This window comes from Anopheles marshallii, chromosome X, assembly GCF_943734725.1.
Source record: "Anopheles marshallii chromosome X, idAnoMarsDA_429_01, whole genome shotgun sequence".
NCBI classification, from domain to species: Eukaryota; Metazoa; Arthropoda; class Insecta; order Diptera; family Culicidae; genus Anopheles; species Anopheles marshallii.
Window position 1 is genome coordinate 16,101,985 of NC_071325.1, and position 23,764 is coordinate 16,125,748.

At 37.3% G+C, this 23,764-nt stretch overlaps 1 protein-coding gene across 1 annotated transcript in view; it reads left to right on the forward strand.

Moving 5' to 3' along the window:
• Nucleotides 1–23,764, forward strand: part of LOC128710686 (uncharacterized) — a 35,284-nt gene that overhangs the window by 5,013 nt on the left and 6,507 nt on the right. The gene's annotated exons all lie outside the window — the stretch shown is intronic.

A 23,764-nucleotide genomic window follows, 5' to 3' on the forward strand; every position in this document is an offset into this window, starting at 1 on the left:
CGCGTCACCGATACAGTTAGAAGTGAACCAATTGGTGATTATAAAGGAAGATAACGTGCCACCTAGTGTGTGGCCGAAAGGGCGAATAATAGCACTGCACCCAGGTAAAGACGGCGTAGTAAGAGTTGTAACGTTACGCACTGGGTCAGGAAAGGAAATTGTTAGAGCAGTGAGTAGACTTGCGCTTTTACCTAATCCTATAGAGGATCAGTCTGCTCACAACCAAACCAAGTGCTAGAATGGAAGTAGGATCATTGTCACGACTGACATATGCAATGTTTACACTGCCGATCACATAGTAAACAATAGGAATTAGTTACACGAATTAAACGGCTACAGGAATTAAATCAAACAAGAATTGGAATTATAGAATTAGTACTAGATTAAAAGAATTCTCTTTTGGTGGCCGGAATGTTCGATTTCTAGGGTTTAGCTAGTTTGTAAATATGTCAAGTTATAGTTTTGTTTTGTTTATCTATCTTCGCACTTGACAACTCTAGGAGCTATATATGTAAACAGGAAGCAACATGTTAGGAATATGAACTATGGTAGAATTAAGTTGCATGAACGCATGAATTGTAAAATGAACTCAAAGAGACAGTTGAATAAACAGTAGCAAAGAGAAAGCCAAACTTATCACATCGCAAATGGTACAAATTAGAGTTACTTTCGCCACTAGTGAAAATTCATACAGTAATTGTGTTTTACATAAATAAATGAGTCCTAAGCCAAAGAATACAAATGTTAATATTTCGTTGTCCCATCCCATCCTGACCAATATCCCGAACGCAGGGTCCCACTATTGGTCGCACAATGAGTAAATAGCCAGATGTCAGTTACCTCAGAAAATTTTGCTGAGACGTAGGGGAGGAAGCGGTTGCAGCAAACAAGTTTTTCAGGAAAATCTGGATGTTGAGGCTGCTTAAAGTTCGGGGCCCTACGCGGTCGCTTAGTCCGCTGCTTGGATGATCCGCCCCTGCTTGCTAGACTTATTTTACCATATTGTCGGAGAGTCAGTCCTTGCTACGGGAGAACGGATGAGATCGGTCCTATCGTGTGGGATCGGCAACGTTATCATAATATTGAACAGTTTAGTCTACATAGTGCGATATTTATACTTATTCACCTTATCTGATCGATCAAACTAGCGCAAAGCAACATGGAATGTTAGAATTAGAAAATTGATTTAATACACATATTGAAAAGGGTGTAAACGTCGTCGTATAGACGTCGTCTCAGTTTTGTCATATGATAGTAGACTACATGTAGTCAACAGCGAGTGGCATCAGGGAGAGTCAATCACACCTTGAGGGATGCTGCTCTTTGCGTGCAGTTACGCGACACATGAATGAAACTTTAGTCTGGGAGTCTCCTGTTCATCGTAAAATTGCTCGCTTACAACGTTCCTTTGCTTGCTAACGGAGAGGGAATCTTCAACAGACGAACACGTGAGGGTGGAGGGTGGATACAGTTGCCTCGGGCGTTTGTTAACGTCCGGCATCGTCCGTCCGATGAATAGTGCGCTACGTCCGCTAGTTCCGGAGGGAAAGGAATTAGCGTCTTGGCGCAGCCCCACTAAACCACTCCTCGAGCCGACCCCTACCGAGCCGACCCTAGCGAAACCCTACCGATGCGCTGAAATGCGTTGTACTCTTGGCAGGAGAGTGTGTGTTGTGCACTCTCCTCGTCGATCCTCCGCTGATCTGATGTCCCATCGCTGTACCGTCGCTGTTGGCTCTGCTGCTTCACCTAAAAGAAAGAATGATGGGAGAATATAGACATTAAAAGTTCTTTGGATACTGCATCGCCACCATCACAATGCTTTAGCGAAGTTATCGTTGTCGTTATCGTCGTCTTCGTCGTGTCGTCGTCCGGCTCACCCCATTCTACAACTGTTGAAGATGACAGTAGTGGCTGTCCGTACTGCGGCCCAGGTGTCCGTGTGGGTGCAAATATCTGCCGCAAGGTTTTCCAAAATGAGCCGGGTTCGACTTCGCTGTTGCATTTCCTGCTGTATCCGAACCAGACTGCTTCTGTCAGTAAAATAACCAAATACCTGGAAGGACTTTAAACTCGCGTAAAACCGGACAATAAAATATTGTTCTGCTGCTTCTACTCACGCAATACAAGTACTATTCCATGTGCCAGAGCAAGATAGAGTGGTTCAACAAAACCGGTTCACAGTTTGCATGCAATGCATGCAGTTACATCACTCGTGCGCCCTTTGCTTCAAGTATGCGCGCATGTGCACGAAGGTGGCAGTCGAATAATAGCACTCGGTTTGTGTACACACTGAAAAGAGTAGTTCGTTTCTAAACCCAGGCATAAAAAAGTGAATATGCAGAAACCTTTATACGGTAAGAGAGTAGAGCGTGTGTTAGAAACAGTGAGTAATTCGTTTGATGTTGCTGGTTTGTCGTTTAATAGTTTTTAAGAGCTGTGTAGAGGAGAGACAAGCAATAGCGGAGTTGCTCAAGCTTGAACGATTCACAATTTATGTTGGCAACCTGGACAACACGTTGAGCTGGAATGATGTTTTTAGGAAGTTTCGGCATTACGGATATATTACGAAACTTTGCTATCCCTGCACAGCTGGCCAATTAGGTTTGGGCTACGCAGTGATTGCCTACGCACATGAATCGCATGCAATCGACGCAGCGAGACAATGCAATGGCAAATTGGCTTACGGTAGATATTTGTACGCCGCCGCATCCATGGATACGAACAATGACATTTTAACTAATACAACACTGCACGTCACCAACTTAAGTGATTTTGTAAACGAAACCATCCTAGGGGACGTTTTCAAAACCAAAGGCAAAATTGAGCACGTTGCCATCCGATGGCATGTGTTCGGGTATCGATTTGCCCGCGTTACCTTCAAATCCACGCTTTGCACGGAAGTGGCGCTACAGGAATGCAATGGTATGGATCTTGGGGACGGATTCAAGCTGCAAATAAAACATGCGCACGACCACGACATCGCTGAACCGATCTCACCGCTACAATTCGGAACTCTGCAGATGTTGCGTTTAAAGGCCGGGTATGTGCGTATCTCAGGACTGCCCACAACTTTTACTGAACACCAGCTGCATAATTTATTCCGTATCTACGGCAATATCACGGAGGTACTCATACTGCGCTGCTTCGGTCGTTCCATGGGATATGGCATAGTTCACTTCGAAACTGAAGCTGTGGCGAGATTAGCCATTTTCAGGCATAATCAGGTGAAGAAACACGGTCTGACGCTGACGTTGGAGCACATACGTGAAGTTTGGCGTCCATTTGATGTGTGAGTATCGCTTTTCTTTTCCTGTAGTTACGCGGATTTCTTGCTGTATTTTCTATTATATGCTTTTGAATTAGGAATCGCAATACTATAATTTGCCTTTTCGTTTTATTTACAGCCCAGAATAGCATAGAAGCATAGAAGGCTATACATTAATACCCCAGGTTGATGAATAGAGGGTTACAGGGCTGAACAACAACAACTGCCAATAAGTGACATCAGGATCAGACAGAAGAATAAAACAGTGTTAGAAGTTCGAAGTCAACCTAAACGATTGACTATTTATTGTTTGCTGACAGTGTCGCAAACAGAGAGATTCGAGCGTTATAGCACCTGGTCACATAACTACAACCTACTTTCTCACATTCCGCTCCTGATTTGCCAACGATTCTTTTAAAGTCATACGGTCCAGGGTCCAAGTATTTTATCTCCTCTTTGCCTTTTTCTACATTGAATAAAAATAAGCAAGTAATTTAGCAATACACAATAGACAGAGTAAATGAATGATTAGAGAAAGTGATGTTGCTAACACACGTCAAGATCGATAGAAAATCACATCTGGACATTTCTCCCATAGGATGGTCTGAGTATCCAGTTACATGGTTAAATACAGTTTAGATTTATAAATGTGTACATCACATGTAGGAAAATGAATGAAAAAGAAAATGAAATATAATAACATAAACAATAATATTGATAAATAAGTCTAATAGGTCAGAAAAGGCAGGCTTAGACATTTTAGGGATGTTGTGCCGCTTAAAAGAAAGTTGTTTTATTAAAATATTCATATAACGACTAGGCGATGCCTGGAAATCCTTGTAAATAAACGATTTCAAGTTCACATATTGAATGTTTTTTTCTACACATAACCAATCTTTTATTATCAAATGATGACTTTTTTAATTGAACGAACGTGGTGATGTAGAGTTGATGTGGCGGTGTGGAGATGGCAAGATGACATCAAGTTGTAATTTCTTTTACCATTTCTTTCTTTTCAAAGGATTCAAAAGTTATACACATACACATATGTCATACATCGATCATAATGTACATTTAATCTTCTGTACTAATAATATTCTGTCATAATTTCATCTTGCATTGTGAAATTATCGTTAACAAACTCGTAGCCACAATAGTTGCGTGCAAAATATCATTAAACGAATAATGGCGTATTTTACTGATCGAAACCACAGTCTGTACGATTCAAAATACCTCAGTGCAAGAGAGAAAGAGATGCAAACTAGCAGAATTTTACCCAAATTAACGAACGCACAATCGCTTTACACATAAAAGGGAAGGGGAAAGAGACATCGTGATTTATAAAACAAACTCTCCTCCCTTACGCTCTCAAACACCAGAGTACAAAAATGCATGATACGCAACTATTCTCAGCGGAGACCAAAAATCGAAATAACAGAACACAGAAAAGAAGGATAGAGAAAGCACAAATTGTAGAGTTTCGTAGAGTTGACGCACGTTACAGCATGTGAAAAGAATGTAAAAACGAGACAACACAATTCTCTCGTCGTACCACTGTCGATGATCGTTTTGCTTGCATGGATGATTGCGCCCCCTGGCTACTGTGAATGACACGTGGAATGATTCATTCGAACACTTGCGTTTCTACAGCAGAATTTATGAAGCAGCATTTACGAATGCTCCAGACAACACTTGCGCACTGTCGCGATACTCAACTCGCACGATGGACCTTTGGCGGGCCAAAAATCTTCTAATTAATTGCGACAAAATTGTAATCTTTACTGACGGATTTATTATATTTCCATCATAGAAACATGAATTGTCAAAGCTCTATTTGAAAAAGTGAAGCATTTACAATTACATGTTCCATAAGATTGTTTTCCAATAGAATGTATTATACCAACTTTTGTTCACAACTGCCCATTGTGCATTGGCTGAATATACTGCAACGGGCAACATGGAGCTTCATTTAGTTTCGCTCTCACCGGCAAAGCGAACAGTTTGTGGTTATTACATGACCTTCTAAGTGCAAGAAGTGAACCCTTGAAAGGAAATCTTTCGCTAATTGATACGAATACGCGTGTGAGCCACTCAGAGCACAAAAGGTTGCAACAAATCAGAAATCTACAATGAACGCGGATAATAGAAGAAGGGCACATCGCTCTGTACCCACGATTGACGATCTCCACAGTGTTTTGAGAGATGCTGTCTGTTGGTTGCAAAAACTAGTTTGGAAAATTGTGATCGAGTCAGACGCACCCTCAGCAAGAAAACGATTTTATTTTTCCATTACAAACCAAATATACAGAGAAGCATTAAACGAAACAAATGTAGCAGAAGATTACGAAGTTCTGCTGTCGTATAGTCATATAATAGTGCATAACGCACAGCAAGAGTTTCTAACAAGTGGACAACGCCGCAGAACAGGATAGGTGGAACACACAGTTGGGCAATAATCGAGAAAACACATGGAGCCACGAGAATAAAATACTTGAAGCAAGGTGTTAAAACTTAGCTTTTGAGAGGTGCTTGGAGTGATAATGGAGTACATTTGGGGAAATTTGGTAAGTATTCTCATTACACCATTAAATTGTATATTGGGAGTGCTCAGACTCTAAACACACATATGCACAATGATTCCATTTACAACCTACAATGGATAAATCTGTTTGCTGCCGTCATATGTTAATACACAAACCAACGAAACGACCTTGGATTCGTCCAGTGAGTGGTGCTACCATCAACCTTTGTTTCTGAGATCCATCTATGAGCTCGACTATGCAAATCTATCAAGGTACTGTGAGATCAATAAACAAATATTACGCAAGCACTAGACTACGAAATCTAATTATCTTTCACAGCTACAATAAAAAGCAGCGATACAGTGACGGAATTGCAACACGCTACCCTTCTACCCATCACGATGTCAATTGCGGGCTCCGTAAAATCGCTTTAGCAGATGATGAAGCGCGAAGTGCTCCATGACAAGCCTGCTACAGGTGTAGCTTAAGCAATGCGCGTTTAAAAGGCCAACGGTGACACATTTTGCGGATTCGATGACCATGAAAATTGTCTACTAGTATTGATGTATCAGCTAGCTACATTTCAATTTGAAAATTTTCAAATCAAATCATTTTAACGTTTTCTTGTATGAAATCTCAAAATATCCACCAAATCCTTTTGGCATAAATAGACAACAAATAACCTTTAATTGAAACGTTTCGATTCACAGCTATAGATGCGAACATCTCCAAAACGCGGTCCACAATGTTAGTTATTTCAAACAAAGTAGTTTCCACCAGTTAATCAACTTAGCTAACTGTGCAGCTGTAGTGTTACAAATTATACGTATCAGTTTTAAAGGACTATACAGAATCTTTTCATTAATACCGTGTAAGGAATATTTTTGGACTTCGATCGTAAATGTATAAGTATGTAAATGTATGTAACTTGAGGTACAGTAACTTATGTTTAAAATGTGTTTTACGATTGCTTGAGCAAAAACTACAGAACACGATTCTTCGGATAACGTTATCCCTAAACAAAACAAAAAATAGACACGCCTGGAGATTATGGAAAATGATGGCACCCTGGGAAATATCAATGGCCAACAAAACAAGTTAAATCAGTTTAGACATTAAAGTACCTTTGACAGTGTGCTTTTACAGATGTGATTGAAAATGACTGAAACGAAATCAATAAAATATAGTTTGTAAAAGAAAACCTTAATGATAAATTTTTTGGGGGAAAGATGTTTTTACTTGTTTTTTTTATTTTCCATTACAACGGCTGTTAACAAATGTAAACAGTCCGACCGAAATTGTTATACCCAGCCGTTCGAGGTCGACTCGCAGAACCCGAAGGAGCCCGAAACAGCGTTGGAGCGATGACCGAAGAGGCTGGGTGGACGTCCAAGGATCGACTAGAAATAAGCACGTGCCGGCGCTCATTCGAGCCTCTTTTTTGACTAGCTGAACACAAGTAAATTTTTTAACCCTCTATCCCTCTGTACACTCGTGAAAGTCTAATAAACGTGTTGAAAGAACTTGTGGTGTCGAAGGAGCGTATTTAAATCGAAGATTCGAAAAGTCTGTTGCGGTAACGCAACAGCGGCCAAGGGGCCAAGACAAAGTTTGCCGAAATTAAATGTTTTTTGACATTTCCTCCCAGTTATGAGCCTTATACCGAGCTTGTTCGGTTTGTGGGAAATATTTCATAACAGATGTTTTCATTTGATAGTTATTTGACAGTGGTAATATGGTAAAGAATTGTTTTTTTAATGGTAAACGAATGACTTATTTTAGCAAGTAACCGGATAGTCATTTCTTGCTACGGGGGATTGGTCTGGATGGGATTTTGGTCCGGTCTGTTCATTTGAAGACCGGCGCCGCTTGCATCATGCCACCGGGCCGTCCGTAGAGAAGTAGTAGTAATGTTTATTTATTGGTTACATAAATATACTGTGTTATTGGTACACGGTTTTTGTTTTTGCCTTGGCATAACAGGTTCGATATTTATACTCTCCTCATTATTATGTAACTAACGTGGTTATCCCTGTACATGGATTGGAGAAATTCTGTTACAGAAAGTGCATCAGATTCAGTTCCGTTATCTCACGATTCGGATAATCTCTCTCACATACCAATAAAAGCAGATCTTCCAATTGGTAATTTACACATCGAAAATAATCGTGCCATGGAACAAATACAATCACAAATCGAGCAGCTTACGCACCTTGTTCAGACACTTGCCCTAACGCAGGAGCGTCAAACGCAACAAATCCTATCGTTGTCATCTACGAACAAGGATGGTTCAAGCAACGGTACTGCTTTGGGCGTTGACCCTACCCTGTCGATAAACGCATTTTACAAAATACCGGATACAATAAAAGCGATACCGGTATTTGAAGGGAACAAAAAACATTATTTTTGTGGATTAAAACAGCTGAAAATGCTCTGAATATTTTTCAAAATAACATTGATCCAACTATCTTCCGAATGTATGAGGAAGCTGTTATAAATATTGTGCAGGGGCGACATAAGACATCATTCATTGATAAGACATTCAGACATAATTTGTCTCGAGGGCACCCCACATGAATTGATTGAGGTGAAAGAAATTCTATTAAAAGGATTAAGTGATAAATTTGATTTGTCAACTCATATGAGCCAGCTATGGCAAAATAAAATGAAAAGCAATTCTAATATATGGAGAAATTATTATCTCCAAACAAAGGAGTTTATTAAAAAAATTGAAATGTTGGCCAAACGGAATGAAAAATATAAAGGCAGTTGGTCTGCAATTAACAGTTTTATAGATGAACAAGCTTAGCTGCATTCATTGCTGGACTTACTCATCCATATTTTAGATATGTTCAAGCTGCACGTGTTGAAGATTTAGAAGAAGCATGTTCGTTTTTTTTTTTGCAAATTTAAATCTTACGAATCTACAGCACTTAATGTGCAATCAAGAAAAACAGTGGAAACAAACCCAAAGTTTTCGAAATCACCTCAAGAGCGTTTGCCAACTTATTCAAATATATTCCGCAAAGAGATGAATCAGTCTCCGAGATCAAGTTATAACAAGCAAAACACTAGTAGCACGCCACCTTTATCCTCTAACTATCCTGTTCCTATGGAAACGGAGACTAGCAGAGCTAAACTAACATTGAACAGAAAAGGGTTCAATTCGAATGAAACGTTCGCTTCAAATGAACCTCGAGCGTCAAAAATCGACGACTATGATATTTTGGTAAATTTTTGGGAGGCTGTAAAAACAAAAGCACCGAATTAAACTTTCTACCATACATAAAAGGGACACATCCTGAAACCGCAAATCAATTTAAATTGCTTATAGACACTGGTGCCAACAAAAATATTCTAAGAAGCGGTATTGTTTCTTCAATGCAAGCAAATAATACTTTTATCAAAAATATAGTTAGAAACCATAACGCAACTCGAAAAGGAATTATTAAATTAATTGGAAAAAATCATCCTGACTAACTCTATTACGAAATGATTTTCCATGTTTTTTTTTATAGAATTATCGGATCAGAATATTTAGCTAAATGTAGAGCATTGGTTGATTATGACAAAGAAATAATTTACTTTGGAGATAGAACTGTTCCATTCGTAAAATATTGTCCTGCTCCAAAATATTTTCTTCATTTTGTTTTTATTAACACGTTAGAAAATGGTGATTGGTTTGTTCTTTTTTATTCAAAACTATGTGATAATATCATAATTGAGCCAGGGCTTTATAATTCAAATGGAAATAAGTCTGCGGTCAATATTTTGAGCCAATCCCGAATACGTCCAAAATTATTACAGACATTTCATCTGAAAGTTCATAATTTCGAATTGCGCTGAGAAATACTGATCAACTTGATAAACAATCCATAAACATGCTTATACGTTCGCAACATTTAACACCTTTTGAGAAAGATAATCTTTTAAATGTCATTTTGGAAAATCAGCAAGTACTTCTCAAGCACAATGAAAAACTTTCTTCAACTACCGTAATAAAGCACAGAATATTAACTAAAACGTACACAAAAACCTACCGATTTCTCAACCATTTCAAAAAAGACGTTGAAGAACAGATTAATAAGTTACTCGATAATGGTATAATTGTACCTTCTAACAGTCCATACTCGTCACCCATTTGGGTTGTACCAAAATAACCGACATATCATAAGTGCGAAAAGTTCGAGTAGTGATAGATTACCCCAAACGAAACGAGAAAACTATCAATGATAAGTTTCCTATTCCTCAAATAGAGGAAATCTTAGATTGTTTGGGAAAATCTGAAAATTTTACGACGCTTGATCTAAAATCTGGATTCCACCAGACAGAAATGGATCCCATACATCGCCAAAAAACGGCCGTTTGGGTTGAAAAACGCGCCTGCAACGTTTCAACGTGCTTTGAATCACGTATTAGCAGAATACATTGGTTCATTTTGTTTTGTCTACTTGGAAGATATTATTATAATTGGTTCTAATTGAACTTCGCATTTAGATAATTTAGATAAAGTTTTAAAAAGATTAGCGTCATTCAATCTAAAAATCCAAGTAGACAAGTGTGAATTCCACAAACGAGAAACTGAATTTTTAGGGCACATAAGAACTCAGCATGGTATTAAGCCTAATCCCGATCAAATAAGAAAAAATCCTTGAGTGGAAATTGCCTTCAAATCAAAAAGAAATTAAACAGTTTCTCAAGCTGACTGGCTAATATCGTAGATTTGTTAGAGATTATGCGAAAATAACAAGGCCTTTTTCAAAATACTTCAAACAAGGAGCAACAATATTGCACGTAGATAATGATTACGAGAAGACACTCACACAACTTAAACGAATAATTGGTTCTGATCAAGTTCTTGTTTATCCAAACTTTGAATTACCATTCATATTGACTACCGACGCAAGCAATTTTGCATTGGGAGCAGTTTTGTCACAAATTCGAGACAATTGAGAAAGACCTATAGCATTTGCTAGTAGAACCTTCAATAGTATTGAGTCATATTATCCTGCAACTGAGAAAGAGGCCCTCGCAATAATTTGGGCAGTTAAAAAGTGTAAGCTGGATAAAAATTCACTTTGATAACGGATCACAAACCACTTACTTTTATAAAAACCTCTTTCTAGAACTCAAAAATATTAAATTGGCGTTTATACCCTATGTAACCACCCTATGTAACCACCCCCTATGAAACCCTATGTAACCACCAATTCACAAAAGTTCATTTCGTTATTACTACAAATTTCTTGGAAGATGTTACAATCCCCGAATAACAGAACTTTCTTGTAACATCAGAGCACGATGGGGCACATAGAGGAATATGTGAAGTAGAAAATCAACTGCGACGATCATATTTTTTTTCATGTATGCTAAAAAGGATTCGTGATTATATTATTAGCTGCGCGATTTGTAACTAAAACAAGTACGATAGGAAGCCTTATAACATTAGTTCTAACATTAGTAACTAAAGTTTCCATAACGAATCTAAACTCGTTGGGAAAGAGCCAAGACATGAGGATTTACCGTCCGACTTGGCGAGAACAGTCAAACGCTAGTTCTTGTTGAGTTCTGGTTTGAAAGTCGCTTTATTAAAGATTTATTCTAGTTTATATACTAATTTTCTGCTGACCGATCGTGGTCAGCAGTTTTATACAATTTTCAGTTTTGCTTAACTTAATGCTGACCGATCGCGGTATTAGTTATCGCGGTTTAGTATTCCATGTGATAAGTGCAGTGACCTGTGATTTATTTTGTGGTATCATTCGGTGTTAACCATCTCCCGACCCGTGGACGATTTGCGGTGACATTCAGGTAAACTAAAACACCTTAGAGGATTACAATCAGGACAATAGGCACCGTACCTACTCCCACTGAGGTAAACATTGTTGTAAAAAGCTTATTCCTAGAAGTCAACCCTTTCCAAAAGCGAAAGCACTATCTTTTGTGAAAAAAATGGAACTCGATGGCCGATCTCCAAGCGCTTATGGCAAATTTTTCTGTCATGGAGCAGCGCATGAACGCTCTCCAGTTGCAAAATGGCGAATTATTTAGACAGCTAGATTAACCAAACGTGTTCTCTTCCCCCGGACCTTCGGGTGTTAATCAAAACGATCTTTTCAAAGCTCCTGACCCTTTGAAAAGTATACCATCGTTCGATGGAAATAAAACTCATTTGGCATCATGGATTGCCACTGTTAAAAAACACTAAGCATGTATCAGCCTATTGTCTCTGCCGCAGTTTACGCTATGTATGAACAGGTAGTGATAAATAAAGTGGAAGGTAAAGCTAGAGATATGGTAATCCTACATCGTTGGATGAGGTCATCGAAGTATTAGATGCTTCATTTGGCGACAAAAAAGACATGGCTACGTATCAAACGATGTTGTGGTCTATGAAAATAGATTGTTCGATCCATCTGTACTACAAGCGTACAAAAGAGATTGCCCATAGTATGAAGTGTTTGGCAAGAAAAAAAGATTTGTATAGTAATCACTGGCAGGCTATAAATGATTTTATAGACCAATAATGTTTAGCTGCTTTTGTAAAAGGGTTGAACAAAGAATATTTTGGCTACGTACATGCTGTTAAACCTGAAGATTTGGAAACTACATATTCGTTCCTTTGCAAATTTCAAAATCTGGAACACATAAACAAAATACATTTACCAACACTATTAAAAAGCCGAATAGTTCCGAGAAACTAAACATCTATAAACAAAAGCACGCACTAATGGAAGTTGACGATACGACAAGAACAGGTTTGAAGGTATTCACGCATACTAGCGAGGATGCGGAACAGCACTATGATAACGAAGTAAATTTTCAAGAGGTCGTTACACCCCTGCCTCATAGGTAAACGCAGTAATTGGCATGCCTTACATATTGATACACTTCGATAATAGAAGCGTAAACATTTTAATCGATAGTGGATCGATAAAAAAATTTATTGTGTCTAACATGTTTCGAAAATCGAAGGAAATAAATTGTAGACCAATATCGATAGTGTGTAATTATTTCAAATAATTATTTCGACGGCATTCTAGGGTATGAAAGCCTCTCTGAAGTCCAAGCTGTTTTAGATACGGGTAAAAATAAACTTATTTTTCCGAATACAAGCATAGACCTGAGCATACGAACTCTTAACCCAGAAACACATACAGTGGAGGCCAATTCTGTGACACAAATTCAGGTACCCGTATCACAACAAACTGGCAATGTGTTTTTGGCCAAAGATATACGCGTTAACGATATCGTTATTCCATCAGGGTTTTATGTGGCAAAAAATGGCTATATTACTGCACTTGCAAGTAATTTTGGAAGAAAAAAGGAAATAAAATGTTTGGACCAAACCAGCAATTACTTTCAAAGTCGAAGTTAACAATACAATGCAAGAGCCTGATATTGTTTCGAAAATTGAAATTGAAAATATAATTTAAATCAAGAAGAAAAAAAGGAACATTTGATAAAAGTGCTGTATGAAAATATTTCCATCATTGCCAGGGACTACGAAAAACTATCTTGCGTTACATCTGTGAAATGCAATATTAACACGGTAGATGAAATACCTATGCACTGCAAATCCTATAGATACCCATACATTCACAAAGCTGAAATACAAAAGCAGATTAACGAAATGCTTGCTGATGGCATTATCCAGCATTCGATATCTCCCTGGACTTCACCAAACTGGATCGTGCCGAAAAAGCCCGATTCAAAAGGCGAACAACAATGGCGAATCGTCGTTGATTATCGAAAACTTAACGAAAAGACGATTGATGACAAGTATCCGATACCCAATATAGAAGAAATATTAGACAAGTTAGGACGTAGTATATACTTCACCACATTGCATCTACGTTTCAGCGAGCAATGAATAACATACTTAACGAATCGGTACATGTAGCATAGGGTATTATCTTGGATGATATTATCGTCTTCGGAAGCTCATTGCAACAGCATATCGAAAAGCTACAGAAAGTTCTTCACAGATTAAAACAGGCCAATTTAAAAATTAAAATTGATAAATGCCAATTTTTGCAAAAAGAATGTGAATTTTTGGGATACATTGTGGCACAAGAGGGTATCAAGCCTAATCCGAATAAAATCGAAAAAATTGTCTCATGGCCTCTACCTAAAACAGTTACAAAAAATTAAAGCATTCCTTGGAATTTTAGAGTATTACCGTCAATTTATTAAGGATTTTGCTAAAGTAACCAAGCCATTAACAAATTGTCTAAAACAGATTCGAAGATCGTGCACGATGAAACTTTCTTAAACGACTTCAGGGATTGTAAACAATTGCTAGTTTTAGACCCTATCCTCAAATATCCTGATTAAAAAAAAAATCATCCTTGAAACAGATGCAAGTGATTTTGCATTGGGAGCCGTTCTCTCGCAAAGATTCGAGGATTCATAGGAACATCCCATAGCGTATGCTTCCAGAACTCTCATTAATACCGAGTGTAGATATTCTGCTACGGAAAAAGAACTTCTCGCTATTATCTATGCTATAAAACATTTCAGAACATACATTTACGGTAATAAGTTCGAAACTCGTACAGACCATAAACCTTTATTATGGCTAAGACAAAAAAACGATTTGAATAGAAAATTACTACGATGGAAATTAGAGCAAGAAGAATTTGAATTCGATATAAAGTACAAAAAAGGAACTACAAATAGCAATGCTGACTCACTTTCGCGAATAGAACCAGCCATAAACGTAAATTTATCTGAAAGCTTAATGGCCCAAAATTCTTCAAATACAGTTGATAATGAGTACATTCCATGTACTGAAAGACCGATTAAAGAATTCAGAAATCAAATATTTCTAGAACATAATGAAAATAGCCAAGAAACATTTAGAAACTTTCCCAAATATTGTAGAATAATAATTAAAAGACCCGTCTTCACTAAAGATAGCTTAGCTGAGATTATTCAAAAATTTGCCGACCCTGATTATGTAAATGAAGTATATTGTGACACGAACATTTTGAAACTAGAGCAAGACCAAATTATTCAAACGTATCACGGTACCTGCCATAGAGGAGTAACGGAAAGTACAAAACATCTTAAGAAAAAGTATTTCTTTCCGAAAATTAAATCCAAAATAGTCAAAAACATTGATCTGTGTGTGTTGTGTAAAATATCCAAATACGAAAGACACCCGTATAAGATCAAATTCAAACTAACAGAAACACCCAAAAGGCCGTTCGAAACTGTTCATACAGACATATTTATCATGAAGAATAAATATTATCTCACATTTTGTGACAGATTCTCAAGATTAGCTCTGGCGGTCCCTATAAGAACACGGAATACTGTGCATATCCTGAAAGGAATATCCACATTTATCGCTAAGATAGGAAAACCTTTACTGTTAGTAATGGACCAGGAGTGTAGCTTCAAATCAATCGCTGTTCAATCGTTTTTGAACGACAATATGATCAAATTCCATTACACCAGTGTAGCCCAATCATCGTCTAACGGCACGGTTGAAATCGTTCATCGAACAATTCGAGAAATACACAACATTTTGTTTCAGAAGGAAAGCACAAAAGACCTAACAGAATTAACGAAAATGAATTTGGCGATCGCTACGTATAACGATTCCATCCATTCTGAAACAAAACTCTCGCCAAATGAATTGTTTCGCGGTCTTAGAAGTGATCAACCGATACCATCATATCTCGACGAGCGCATACAACTGAAGGAGAAAATGTATTCAGACGTCCATCACAAAATGCAAGAAAAAAAAATAAAGCATTATCAAGTTGAATGAAACAAGAGAAGAACCTAGCCTTTCAGAAGAAGAAACCATGTTTTTGTGAAAAAGAAGCAAATTAAAACACCAAGAGCGCTACAAAGAAATTCGTGTAATAGAAGATAAAGACGTGAACTTCATAGATGGTTATTAGATACCGATACTATCACCACTATCACCGACAGCTTTACATCTGCATCCAATCAACAGATCAGTCAGATGTCAGATCGGCATCAGCGCCCAAACGACAAACACGTTTTTCGGTTTTTAATGAACAGCTGTGGTTCCATACCCATAACTCTATATTCAAATTTTGTTGTGGTAATCTGCGTGTTGATGTGTAACTCGTGAAAAATATAGCCTTTGATTTGACACCATTTATTTTCAACTTCCACTTCCTACAATCTCTGCTATATGATTTCAAAGCGTTATTTAGTGATCTGTTTAAGGTTTTGGGAAATTTGGATGATGATTAGATAGCAAAATCGTCTGCATATAAATATTGTTCGCAGTTAAGCATTGCAGGGATATCTGATGTATATATATTTTTGTATTAAAATTTATTAATTTTTATAACATTTGTAAGAATTTTAAGCTATACTAACCTAACTTACCTAACTAATCTAACTTTAATAATTACCCCATGAAACGTCCTGCCTAGCCGGCGTATGAATCTAGAAGAGAGTACGTGTCAACTGCCGCTTCCGTTGTTAGCTTTAGCTGCCACTATAACGCTTAAAGTTTCCGCAACGAATCTAAACTCGTTGGGAAAGAGCCAAGACAGTAGAATTTACCGTGCGACTTGGCGAGAATAATCAAACGCTAGTTCTTTGGTGAGTTCTGGTTTGAAAGTCGCTTTATTTAAGATTTATTCCAGCTTATATACTAGTTTTATACTGATCGATCGCGGTCAGCATTTTAATATTGCTTACAACTTGAAGATGATTGAATCCCGGTCAGCATTTTTCTACTATTTCAATATTTCTTATAGCTTAATGCTGATCAATCGCAGTCAGCATTTTTATCCTGCATGCTATCATTTATTTGTTAAAATTGACTTGCTTGCATTTTGTTTCCGTCGATCAGTTACCAGGCCGTGTTGACCCAATCATGCGGTGCTGTCGTCAACAACGCTCCTGATCTTGACAGGTTATACCAGCAGTAACGCTGTAGGGCAGCTTCACATTTATTATTCCACATGATGATATAAAGCTAATATAAAAATAAACTGCATTTAATTGTCCATCAAACGTCATAAACGCGTACGGAAACGGAACGAAACGAATAACAGCTTACCAGAGAATCCAGCCGAGCGAGAGACATCTATTTGAGCGATCAGTGGAGAAGACAATCGAACAATTGTGGAGAAGACGTACCATATTCTTATTGCGTTTCTCTCCTCATTCCAATACCGTTGATCGTTTTGCATGCACCCGGTGACACTTGGTCCCTCATTCGACCACTTGCGTTGTTTTCAGCAGAGCTTGTCATTGTTCTAGCATTGAGGTAGATCATCCCAAAAGTTAGAAAGCTTAAGCTTAAGCCGGTATGTGTCAAATAATCGAGCAGATTTCGAGCGGCGAATCGGTAACGGGTTGCATCAATCACATATGGACATAGATTTTTGACATAAAGAATGACATTAGGTATTCTGTACCGAGAATTTCAGGATATTAATTTTTTTATTTTAGTTTAAATTTGTATCTACATTTTTTATATACATAGATACTTATAATAATTAACCTTATTTATATCTCAGTCAATTGAGCCGTCTCAACAAGAAAAGCCGGTTCAAAAACCTTTATGAGCATATTAATCCTACTCGGTATTTACATGTCTTTCAAAAGATTGGTTCAAGCATGTTCAAACCGTTTTTTATACTCATACTTATGGGAATACGTAAATACATGCTAAGAAATTTCCTCACGTATCGTGAGTCAAAAACAATTTTATCTGATTTATAAAGGATGTAGTTCCTTTATTTCAACATTAAAAAAAAAAAACATTCAACTTAAAAAATTATCAATTGTTGAGTCGAGCGAAGAACTCAAGAATTCAATCCGATGCTGACAACTAACCCGGCACCCGTCACGCCACATGTTAAAAAAAATCAAAGGATTATATCTCATTCGCTCTCTCGTTCTCATTCGTTTAAATACTGTGTTTAAAGAAACATCCTTTTTGTGATCCTAGCGACAACATGTAAGTAAAAGCAATTAGGTTGTTAATGTATTGTTAAACACGTTGGTAACCATGGCTATTATGTTTGATAGCCAAAAGTATATAAGTTATATGTAAATCAAATAACTGACTTTGAAGAAAATACCCGGCAACTAACGTGTTAAGCATAGATTTGAAATTTTCGATAATTGATACATTCTTTACTCTAGGAATCCTAGACCAATAACGAATAAAGCGCAGTTCAGTAAACTGGTTGATTTAATGGAACAGCGGCCAGATATTGCCAAGGGCTTTGTTAAGGGTAACCAAAAAGCATTCTGGCAACAGCTTGCTGTTGAATTGAACCAGCATGGGCGTCCATTAAAAAGTGCTGAGGAATGGATAACGGTAAGCAAAACAATATTTTATGTCCGGTACGTTGAAACTATTGTAATTAAAATTTATTTGTTTTTCGACTTTGAAATTTTAGCCGTCATAGGTCATTGTTTCTGTATTTGGTATCGTTTTCACTATATCACCGAGTGAAAGGAAATTAATTTTGAAAATCTCTTTAAAATACCGGTTGAAAACTGTTGAGGACCGCGTGGCAACTGATACCCAAGAAAAACAGTTAAAAACACTCTCGAATCGCGCGCGGTAAAAAGTTTGGATACATACAAAATAACTTCCAATGATAAAACAACAGTACTCATCGAAAACTGCATTGTTAGCGCTGGAATCACGTAGCAGGCATTGAAAGGGTAAGTTTTGCAGCAAAAATGTGAAATGGTGAATGCACCACACAGAAAATGATCGAAGAGTGTACCGAAAAACGATGTTACCATGGAAACGTTACGGCGTTACGATACTACTAACTACAATTTGTATAGCGATGGCGGTGATACAGGCGTTAACCATTGGCATCACCTTTAATCGAGTGATGCGGTGCTGAACGTGTAAAACATAGCAAGCGAACGCAACGTTCTATAGTAAAGTTGTGTTCAAAGTAGGCGGTGTAGTTGGTATGCGATCCGTATGTAGCTAAATCTGGTGTATAAATAAAAGGAGAAATCACATGCATGTCGCATTTTCGAGTGTTTAGTGTGTTAACTGACAAACGTTCGAGTTTGAAGCATGATCCTTAGAACGACGTTGCGAATATATCCGAAGCATTTTACTGTATCAACGATGAAGAACATAGCAAGTGGAAGACACTGATACGGCCGGACTCGAAGAATATAATCCAGATCATGACGGTCATGGTGCGGCACTAAAAAAACTTTTTTAAACAGTGATTGACCATCGAAGCAGCCTATAATGCTGATAGATTGATAAGAGCTGAACGAATTATTTGCTGGCTTCCCGTCAGTATGGTTATGACGTTCTCATTACGAGCGATGATTGCTGTACCATGAGTAAGCCAGAGATCGAGAAGTATAAGGAACGGACGTTCATGGCTTTGAAGAGAAGAGCTATAACGAACTAACTGGCAACGCTTAGAGTACGGAGGTTTCGTTGAACATGTATTTCCATACACCTTGCGCTGTCGTGTGAAAACTTCTTCGAATCATTCCCCTCGTGCTATAGCCGTATTAAGGAAGGACACTAATCAAAGAAGCATACTTCAGCCAAAGAAATTGTATAGCACTCTCAAGCATCCCATTTTTCAAAACTGACATTCCAAATGTTGCAGGTAATTAAGATCTCTGTTTATTCTTAACAGCACATGCTTAATTTTAAAGCAGTCGGTGAATCTCGAATCTAACAGAATGCCAGGATCTTTTATATAAAATTCCATGTACAACGGTTAACCGCAACGGGTTTAATTAAAGTAAAGGACTACAAAATGTTAGTTACTAGATCGCTTAGTTTGGGTTCCGTGTTGTTGAAGTTTGACATCAAACGGTAAAAATGTATAAATGCACGAAACAGTTCCATGAAGTAGAAAGTAATACATCACCATATTTTTTAAAAGGATAGAAGCTACGAGGTTGAGCTAAATTAAATGAGCTTGCGCATCACAACGCAACAACAAACGGTATGTTCATCTGTTTTTTTTAACTGATTTTTTTATAAAAATAATTATTGTTAAACTCCAGAACACTAGAAATTAAAAAAAAAAACCTTATTAATTATGCGTATTTATGTATTTTTTTTTTCCTTTTTTAACATCCTAAGCTTATGGGAAATATGGCCTAACCTACTTTAAACCTGCTAGAAAAATGCTTTGTTTTGATATTTGTCGAGCAGCTGTCGAGCACTTTCATAAGCAAAACAATCTAACCATCGATTCCCAGGCTTATTTGGCTTGGGAGTTTGTATGGGAAGCTGTAAGCTTATAAGCCTGGAAACGTCAAAACGCATACAAAAAACTAGCTTATCCCGTGATCTACCCCATTTACAGCATTTACGAAGCTTCAGACAAAAGTTGCGGCGCTTTCGCAATCCTCAACTCGCACGATGGGCTGATAGACTGTGCCACGAGGCAACGATCTCTCTTCTTCTTTCTTTTTCTTGCCTTCTTCTTATAGGCGTGAAGATCTACTTGGTCATGTCTGCCATTTCTCTTATCAGACAGCGGAAAGCAACAAGGAATAGGACATTGATTTGATGCAAATATTGAAAAGAGTGTTAGATGACGTCGTCTCAGTTTTGTCACATGATAGTAGACTATGTGTAGTCAAAAGGTTATGTTGAGCATGGAAGTTTACTAACGCGAATGGAGTTTAAGAAAATCCAGATCTTCTTTTAAAAATTATTTCGTCAGCGCTCCCATTGTGACCATGTTTATAATGATGCATTGTTTGAAGTAAATCAAACCTAGAGTACAAAATTTTAGGTCCGGATTTTAGAACATTGGTTGAATGTTTGTAACTTTTCAATGCTCGCTTGATGTCGTCGATCATCGATCATCTGGGAGAATAAACAGAAGAGAGCGAGAGAGACAGCGAGTTGCATCTGGGAGAGTCAACCACAAACGACTGTCATCATTGAGGGATGCTGACCTACGCATGCAGTTACGCGACACATGTACAAAACCTCCATCTCTGAGTTTCCCGTCAACTGAGGTATCCGTCCTTCGAACACTTGCGTTATTTTTCAGCGAATTTCAACAAATGAATCAGCAATCGCAACGTTTCCAACACTACGTGCTTTGCACTCGACTTTGTTCGCACGATGGGCGTATGTCGTGGCAAAAACCTAAACTTTGATATTGTGTTAAAATCCATTTAAACCAAAATAAATTCGAAAGATTCATTGTTTTTGTTTGTGTCATATAAATATAGTTATATTTTCAAACATATAAGCAGATAATTTACTGTCATTAAATTCAAACGCAAAATTCGACAGTTGCTCAATATTGACCATAGCTCGATGTTTTAACATCTTCTTCGAACATATTTTGCTTATTTGGCTTTTCGATGACGTTCCGAAAAAAGTTTGTAATAGGTATGCTGTTAAATGGTCAAAGTATATATACAACATATAAGTTAATTTATTTTTTAAAAGATAGCAAAAGTTACCGTTTTTCGACATCGTTTATTAGATACAAATTATTTGTTTTTGAATCTGTATCTTTCGATAAAATAATTAGAATTACTATTTTACCATTGTCAACTGGTAATGTTTTTTATTCAGAAGAAATCATCGTGTATCATGTATCGAGGAATTTTTATATTTTGTTATATTATTTACCAAAAATAAAATTATATCTCGACACTGTGCATTGGCAGCGTAGACCGCATCGAGCGGTATGAAGCTTTGTTTAGTTCCTGTTTCATCGACAAAGCGAACAGCCGTAATTATTTACTGAGCGTGAGTGAACCGAGTTGGCGAACGCACCACCACAACGATCAGTTACATAGAACAGCAAGCAATATCTGCTGAGTGCAAGTAAAAGTTAACCCTTTTTGAAGTGAAAGAGTTTGAAGTTCTGAACAATGAACGCGAATAACAGAAGGAGAAAGGCATCGAACAATGCTAACCTGAATGCAGATCTGAACCATACATTGAAAAAAGCTATCCATTTGGTGGTAGTGATGATTTGGATAATTGTGAACGAATCTGAATTACCTTCAGAAAGAAAAGATTTTTTTATTTACAATGCAAGTGATTTGATTCGTAGAGCCAATCATGAAACAAATCGGACAATTGATTTCCGAAGGTTGCTAAATTGTGCCCACATAATACTATGTTGTGCAACTGAGGAAAGTATACGTAGAACTTCGACGTGATAAGGGGATAAATAAATCGCAAGCGTTTGGAACAGAATGGAGATGGAAGATTTGAAATCTGAAACAATTCGTGACACGGAGTCCTGAAAACAAAAAAATCTTAAAACAATTCGATAAAAACAGTTATTTTGGAAGGTTTTGGACGGAAAAGTGGACATAGCTGTCGGTATTTAGTGGAATTTGGTGAGTGTTCTCATTAGACCATTAAATTGTTATTGTAGTGTACTTAACAATTTGTCGACCTACAAACTACAATGAATGAATCTGTTTGCAGCTGGAAATATCCTATTATATAAACCTACGAAGCGACCCAGGATTCAATCAACGTGAGGGGTTACCGTATTAACCTTTGTGTCTGATATCCGTCCATGAGCTCGATTATTCAAATGTGTCAAGGTGATGTGAGTTCAATAAACAAATCCTATAACACAAGCGCTAAACACATGAATAAGACATTTAATTATCTTTTACAGCTACAATAAAACGCAGCAACACAGCGACGTAAGCGCAACAGGCTACCCTTCGCTATGCCTATGCGACCCGTAAACTCACGCTAGCAGACGATGAATTGCGCAAGTGCTCCATGGCAAATCTGCTGTAGATATAGCCAATAGCAATGCGAGTTTCAAAACTTCCAACCACAAGTCTACAAGCTACAACTTGCCAGCTTTGATGATCATCGAAAATGTTACTGCGATCTAATGCCGAAAGAAATCGACATGCCTTATTGCGGTAGATAGGGAAAAGCTTTCAATTTAAGTTGATAGTCAGGACTGATGTCTCAGCTGGTCACAATTCATTTTGTAATTTGTCTAATCAAAGCATTTGAACTCCTCCTTGCACAGTAACTCAAAACTTCCATCAAATGCAGATGCAGTCCACAACATTCATTATTTTAAACAAGTTTAATCGTTCGTTTACTCCTTTATTCAAGAAATTTTCTTTTTTTTTTTTTTTAGAAATTTAGAAATTTTTTTTTTTAGAAGGTTTTTCTATCATTTATAATCCTGGTTCAAAAACAAAATGGGTCAGCATGAAGAACGATTAACGGACAAACAAGTGCTACTGAACCAGTTTATTAGATTGTGCTGATTGAAACCTTATTTATTGGGACCAAATACGGAGTGAGTTTGAAAAAGGTTTAAAGGACATACTACAAGCCATTTCTACAATGTTGTCACATTTTTTTCAATCATATTCTTACGAACGCTTCCTTTTTATTTATATTTTAATTGTATTCTTTATTTGATTTGAAAAGCGATGAGCGATTTTATTAACATCACGTGTAATACTAATGCCTTGATAACGTGTAAATAAGGCTTAACATCGCTAATTCTAATAACATTTGATCATGCGTGTACACTAACAAATATGTACACTAACGTATAACTAACCCTTATCGTGAGGATGTTACAATTTCATTTGTTGACCTAATATATGTCTGCGACACGATATAAGTCATTACCAACAACCTGAGAGACTTCATTATTTGTTAACATCATAAAAAACTCCTTTCATATCTTGACTTGATTAATGACCAAATCTAGAACCAAACGTCCATGAACATTGACCTATAAATAGTCAGACAACGGATTATACAAAAATGGATAAATTATCGATGGCCGGCGAAAAAGAAAAATAGATATTAGTTATGAAAAAACAAAGTCTTTCGATATATCACGCTTCTTGGAGTGCAAAGTAAGGTTATTTAGTGACGAATCAAAGTATTACATCTTTTGAAGCAAGAGTGAGAGACTGCAAGAGAACGCTCCAATCCACGTTTCTGCACAAAATTACCAAACAATGGTGAAGTTTC